This window comes from Mus caroli, chromosome 18 (assembly GCF_900094665.2).
Source record: "Mus caroli chromosome 18, CAROLI_EIJ_v1.1, whole genome shotgun sequence".
Classification (NCBI taxonomy): domain Eukaryota; kingdom Metazoa; phylum Chordata; class Mammalia; order Rodentia; family Muridae; genus Mus; species Mus caroli.
Genome location: NC_034587.1, coordinates 1,199,109 through 1,206,617, shown reverse-complemented (window position 1 = coordinate 1,206,617; position 7,509 = coordinate 1,199,109).

The window sequence follows — 7,509 nt, the reverse complement described above, 5'->3', positions numbered from 1 at the left end:
TTAATGGGGTTATTTGATTTTATGGAGTCCACCTTCTTGAGTTCTTTATATATATTGGATATTAGTCCCCTATCTGATTTGGGATAGGTAAAGATCCTTTCCCAATCTGTTGGTGGTCTTTTTGTCTTATTGACGGTGTCTTTTCAGGCCCTGACTTCTGACTTACTATCTTTATCTCTCCCTAAATCTAAGATCATACTTTATGTAGATGATGTCCTTCTCTGTAGCCCCTCTTTAGAAATTAGCCAAACTGACACCTCTGCTCTTCAAATTTTCCTCTCCAATCGAGGCTACAGGGTCTCACCTTCTAAAGTCCAACTGTCCACCCCTCAGGTCACTTTTCTGGGACTAACAATTACCCTGACCCATAAGGCTATTATATTAGATAGAAAGAATCTGAGCTCAGAAGTATGTATGACAATGTCAGGGGTGTCCAGGAGAAAAGAGAGAATGTATGTGAGCAAATTTTCCTGGATTGCATCAAAGTGAAGGCCTCCTTCCCAGGAACCCCTCCCATATGGCCTTCCTAACGTACTACAAAGCAAGTAACAAAACACAGGTCATATACAGGACCTCTCTGCTTAGACTGTACCGGACTTGAGAGGAGGTGAGTCTGATGTTCAAAGAGATCCCACTGCTTCCTCACGCCATAACCATGTGGCCTTCCATGTCTCAGCCTTTGGTGTAGGAATCTTCATTCTCCAGGCACTATAGGAACCAAGATGACACTGTCCCGCAAGGAAAAGCTAGTTTAGCTTTTGAGGGGTGCAATATCTGGAAAGGTTGCACAATTTAATGTTGATCTCTTGCATTGAAAATAAATGGCCTTTATTCTACAGATCAAATGAAAGGTGTGGGTTGTTTACATAGTGGGTCTTTTCAGGTTTTGCCCAGTCAATGGATCTTGTAACATTCAACACAAGCAATGAGAAAATTAAAACAAATCCTCATGGAGCATAAGAGATAGCATTCTTTAGCATGAATCACGAGTTAATTATGGCTTCTAAAACCACAAGTTGAATTCATTGATCTCCAGTTGGCAGACAGAGAACACGAGGAGGAACCCAGCTCCTGACCTATGCTCAGGCACAGAACATTAGTAGGTTAGAAGAGGGTGTAGCTTTTCTACTCACTAAAATATAATCTCTGTCCAGTCGTTTCAGGTAGCTAAGGCCCTCTTGAGGAAGAAGAGAAGCAGGGGCCTGGAGGGAACTTGAATGTGGAAGACACTGAGCGCCTGATGGAGGAGGAAGCCCGCACCGCACACCTGCAGCGTCAGGTCTGAGACTCTTCACACAGAACCCAGGCAAACAGTGGGACTCAGGGAGTAGTGCTTAGACCCTGCTGCTGTCCTTTAGCAGTGAGGATTTCCTTTGCATCCTGAGATGTTAGCTGACAATTTGTGATGAGCAATGAGGAGGGAGCTAAAGTCTTGGTTGTGTTTTGAGTCCCCAGGTTGGGAGCTCCCTGAAGAAATTGGGACTGTAAGGACAGATACTGGATGATACGTTCCTACCTTAACATATTGAGGCATAAAAAAGACAAGTTTTGGACATGGACTAGCCAATGTAAAGTCTATATTATTTATTTATTAAAGATGTATGAATGCCTACAAGCATGCATGCGTGTGTTTGTTTATCCATGCATATAGCAATAGAGGCCAGAGGATATTGGATTCCTTGGAGCTGGGGTTATAGCATCTACCCATGCATGTACATGCTGGAAATGCAATGTTGTTCTGCAAGAACAACAAAGATCCTTTAAAAAAAAAATACAGTCTTTCTGTGTAACCCTGAGTGGCTTGAAACTTACTATGAAGACCAGGCTGACCTCTAAGTCTTTGAGATCTATATGCCTCTGTCTACCAAGTGCTGAACAAAGGCATGCACCACCATGCCTGGCCTAGAGCAACAAATGTTCTTAACCACTGAACTACCTCTCCAGCCTCATGAAGTTTTTGTTTGTTTTAAAACAACCATGTCCATATGGGTACTGCACAGAAAGTGACTTTCTCTATTTATATTACTGCATGGTTCAGCCATTATATCTTCCTCTTTGACATCAGAGTGATAGCTATTCTTTAAGCCTGTGTCACAGAATGAAACCTGCAGAGCAGGGTTGGAGAGGTTGTCCCATGATGAGGGGCACTTGCTGCTCTTGCAGAGGGTCCAACCCTGCTTTGATTCATAGTATCCATTTTGGGTGACTCACGACCACATGTAGTAACAGTTGCAGGATGTTTGATCACACTGTGAACCCCAAAATTGTGTTATTTACTGAAAAAAAAATATGTTCAGCCCTTAGCACACATCTTTAATTCCATTGGCTGGAATAAAAACATGCACTTAGTACACACCTTTAATCCCAAGCAATAAAGGTACAGTTAGTTTGTAGAAGTAAGCACCCATATTTGAAAATGATATCTGATTAGTTGAGTGGCGGATAAGATGACAAATCAGAGGAAGATTTGATGGAATAGAGTACGTCCAACTCTCACAAGAAGAAAGAGCTTCTTAAAGCTACTTAAGGAAGCAGTGAAGGGGGTGGAGTTTTACCCAGATGGTGAAATGGTTCCAAGAGAGAACAAGCTAAACACAAGTGAAGACAGAATGAGCCAGAGAATGAGAAGCTAGAGGTTAGAACACATTGCTAAAGTTAGTATGAGGCCAATCAGAACAATTTAGAAGTGGAGAGAAGCCAGATTGAATCAGTCAGTTTGGAGAGGAGTTTGAGTGGAATCAACCAGAGTTCAGAAAGAACTAGGAAGGGATGAGCTTATTCAGCAGTCTCAGAGGCTGAAAACATTGCAGGCCTAGATAAGACTGTACAGAGGCTGGAAGCTTCCAGGACACCTCCTAGTGTAGCAGACTGAGGCAGTAGGCCTCAGCGACAATTACTTCGAGCAAATAAAAGATGCTCTTACAAGTAACTCTAATTCCAGAGGTTCTGATGCCCTCTTTTTGCCTCTAGGCACACTTGTGCACATGCAATGCACAGATAGGCAAGCAGGCATACATAATATACACATATAATAAAAGTGAAAATTTAAAGCAACAAAACAAAAATCATGCAGAGCAAAACCCACTGCTAATATGTAGCCAACGAAGAAACGAACACTTGACACTATAAGGTACTGTGGTTTCAGAGGTCATTTCCCAATGTGTGATGGTTTCCCTCAAGCTGATGTGTGTGGATATTGGGACCAGACGTGTGATGCTGAGTGCTGTGGTTCAAATGGAAAACACCCCCATAGGCTTATATCAAGTAGCACTATTAGGACATGTGACCTTGGAGTAGGTATAGCCTTGTTGGAGGAAGCATTTCACTGGGAGTATGGTTTGAGGTTTCAGAGCTCAAACCAGGCCCAATCTCTCTCTCTCTCTCTCTCTCTCTCTCTCTCTCTCTCTCTCTNTCTCTCTCTCTCTCTCTCTCTCTCTCTCTCTCTCTCTCTCTCTCTCTCTCTCTCTCCTATGTATCCATATGTAGAACTCTCAGCTCCTTCTCCAGTGCCTGCTTGCATGCCACCATGCTTCCTGCTGAGATAATGGACTAAACCTTTGAACTCTAAGTCAGCCCCAATTAAATATTTTTCTTTATAAGAGTTGTCAAGTATGTGGTATCTCTTCACACCCCAACAAAAACAACAATCAAGGCAAAAATCTGGACCAGGCCCCATGCTATCTCTAACAACAAAAAGAAACCAAACAAATGTTTGCTTTAGTCAAGAAGTAGGAACACAAACTTTAGTGATATGAGTTGGCCTCTGTTTTACATTCAAGGGGCCACACATGAAGACAAAAGCTCCGAAAGAAGATTCCAGTTTGAAAGCAGAAGTGAAAGAGACATATCAGAAAGTCAGATATTCTGACAGTTACCTAGTCACAACTGGGGTAAAGCCAGGACAATTGGTGGTATAATCTCAGTACTGGTGAGGTAGAGACAGGGGGATCAGGAGTTCAAGATCATCTTTTGTTACACATCTGGGCTACATGAAACCTTATCTCAAAAAAAACCCAAAAACCAAAACAAAACAAAAACAAAAAACAAAAAATTGAACAGAATAGGGGTAAAGAGAAGAATAAATGAGAAGAGCTGAATGAGAAGCATTGAAGAGGCAAGGAATGGGTCACCTTCCCATCCCACTGACCCAAGCTTCCCATCCCACCGACCCAAGATTCCCATCCCACTGACCCAAGATAGCCGTGTCGTCCTTTCTTTATGGAGAGGGAAAGGAAGAGAGACATGCAGTGGGTGGAGAATGCCATGCACAAGAATAGCATGCTGATGAGTTGTTCGTGTAGCATAGGCTAGTCCTTCTTTCTCACTCAGCTCCTCAAATGCTGGTGGCTAGACCCTTCCTCTTCAGCAAAGAAATCAAAGCTTCTCTGGAGAATCTAAAAGGAAATATCATTAAGATTCTGGTGTTAGGTGTCACTTTCACCACAGTGCAGTATGAAAATGAGTCAAGTCAGTCTCTATCATGGCTCAACCACCAAGCAGCCCTGCATGACTGATTCCTAAACTGTGAGAACCAAGAGCTATGAAATGGCAGAGAAGGTGGCCAAAAACAGTAATCAGTTTGAAAAAATAGACACATAGTCATACATACTAAAACACTTAATATAAAATATATGTCATATATCCATATGTCTTTATCATTAGTGCATGTTATTAAGGTCAGCCTCTGAATTCAGTGATGATGTGGTCCCTAGGAGACAAGGACCCTCTTGCATCTGTTGCCATGTATAGAACTTTAATAATGAAGACTATACATGCATGTACATATACAAACACACACACACACACACACACACACATATATATATATATATATATATATATATATATATATATATATATATCCTCAGAGACATGGGGAATTTTTGCAACCGTGCCCAAAACAAGGGACAATTATATTTTATTGATTTTCTAGGGGTGAGACAAGTACATGCCATGGTGTGGTGCACATGTGTAGGTCAGAGCATAAATTGCAGGCAGTCAATGCTGTCCTTCTACCATGTGCGTAGGAATGGAACTCAAGTCATTAATCCTGGCAGCAAGCATTTTTACCCGCTGAGCTATCTTACAGGGCCATGGGATATTTTTTTAAAGTAATCATTTAGACACTCAGAGAATAAGTAAAAGATCTTGGAAATGCAAAATAAAATTACAGAAACAACATAAAAATCAGTAGAACAATGTAAAGAAGTTTTCCAGTGTAGAAATCCAGGAAAATTAAAAGGTACAAAAATCAACGTCTAGTCCATGTGGTTCAACACCAAGTTTCAGAAAGAAAGAAAATGTATGTGGAAGTCAGCAATGAAATGATTCAATAAATTGCTCAGTACTGGGAGACATGAGTGTCCAGGCTGACACTAAAGCACATCTATGAAGTGTCAAGCCATGAAAATTACTGGAAAATCCCACAAGTTCCCTGCAAGTGAAAAACCTGTCATGTTTGGGATCAATATTATGGGCATTAGATTTCTTAAGAGAATTCAAGGCAAGAAGATACTCTAAAGAAAAATGAGATCTGGACTATTGTGCAATACTCATTGAGACTATCAGTTGAATGGCAGGCTGATGTAAGGGTGCTTTAAGACTTGTTAGGGCCTCAAAAATTTTTATCTTCTAAGCATACTTTTTAAAGAAGCTAATAAAAGAAACATTCCACCAATATGAGAGTAAGTGAAGAAAAGAGACGTATAGAATGTGCTGGAGAACCAGCACACAGGGAGAGACAAAGGGTATCCTTGGGGTGATGAGGGTCAATATAACCTCACACGGCACAGAGTCCAGAGATGTGCTGCCTTAGTTTGGGCTTTCTTGCTGTAAAGAGCCACTTTGACCACAGCAACTCTTATAAAGGAAAACTTTTAATTAGAGCTGGTTCAGTTTCAGAGGTTTAGTCCACTACATCATGACAGAGAGCATGGCAGTATGCGGGCAGACATGGTGCTGAAGAAGAAGCTGAGAGTTCTACATCTGGATCCACAGGCAGCAGCAGGAGACGGTGCCACACTAGGTGTAGCTTGAGCATATAAGACTTCAAAGCCCACCCACAGAGTGCCACACTTCCTTTAACAAGGCCACACCTCCTAATAGTGTCCTCCCTATGTGCCAAGCATTCACACACGTGAGTCTATGGAGGTTATTTCTATTCAAATCATCACACATGCTGAGAGGCTTATGAATAAGACTCTTCTCCTATGCATATTTATTTTATTTTCTTAATTAAGTTTTCATACAATTATTTTGATTGTGTTTTTCTTCCTCCCATGTTTTTCCTCTCTTAAAGAAAACAAAACAAAAAATCAAGAAACAAGAAACCTCTGCAAGGAAGCCAAAACAAACAAGAAAAGACCAACAAGACAAAAAATAAAAAATAAAAAGAATGCTAAAACAAAACATAAAGTCCACAAAAATAGCACCGAGTTTGTTTTGTGTTGGCCAGCTACTCCTATGCATAAAGCCTGCCCTAGAGTGTGGTTGGTGAGACCCGGTGAGACTCCATTTGAGAAACTGGATTTTCCTTTTGCCAGAAAGTATCAGTGACAAATCACTTCTTGGTTGCAGGTGGGAACCCATGTCCACTTTTCCCTGTCAATGATGGCATCCCATCTATCTTAAACTTGTACAGGTCTTGTGCATCCTGCCATGTGAATGAATCAGTCCTGCTGTGTCTAAAATATACTGCTTGGAATTATTAATTACCTCTGGCTCTTAAAATCTTTCTGCCTCCTGTTCTGCTTAGATCCTTGAGCCTTCACAGAAGTGTTTGATGAAAACATCCCATTTGGGGCCGATTGCTCCAAAACCTACCATTCTCTCACACTGTCCAGTTGTGGGTCTGGGTGTTGATTATCATCTACTGCTTCTCTGTCATGGACTGAGTGAGGCACAGATCTATGGGTATATTAACATGTCATTGGGAGTCATTTTATTGCTATGTTCCTTTAGTAGAATGATACCACTAGGTTTTCTCCAAGGCCTATGGCCTATTTAGTCTCAGGTTCTTGTCTATTTTAGCAGTGTCAGGTATGGATTTTATCTCATGGACTGGGCCTTAAATGCATTTTTAAAAAAGTAGTTAGCATTTGTGCCACGATTACACTGGTCTATCTTGCAGGAAAGCTGCATTGTCGATCACAGGGTTTGTAGCTGAGTTGATAGTTATCTTCCTTCTCTGGTAGCTTGCAGAGTCCCTTCTAGTATCATGAACACTAGTCAGTAAGGACGAAGCTTGTAGTTAGGGACCAGCTTGACTTCTCCATATTACACAAGTAAATGCTGTCTTCAAATAGGACCAAACCATCACACTGTGAAGGGCAACCAAGAGCCTTAGCAATACCTGTGGCCTCCCTTCCCCCCAGCCTGGAACCTGCCTGCTCAAGGGTGGAGCTACCGGCTCATTCGTCCTGCCACGCCCACTGCTGGAACCTGCCCTCTGCTGCCTGGAGGCACACACGTGTTCGTCCTGCTACTGGACCCTGAGTTACTTGGCGGGAA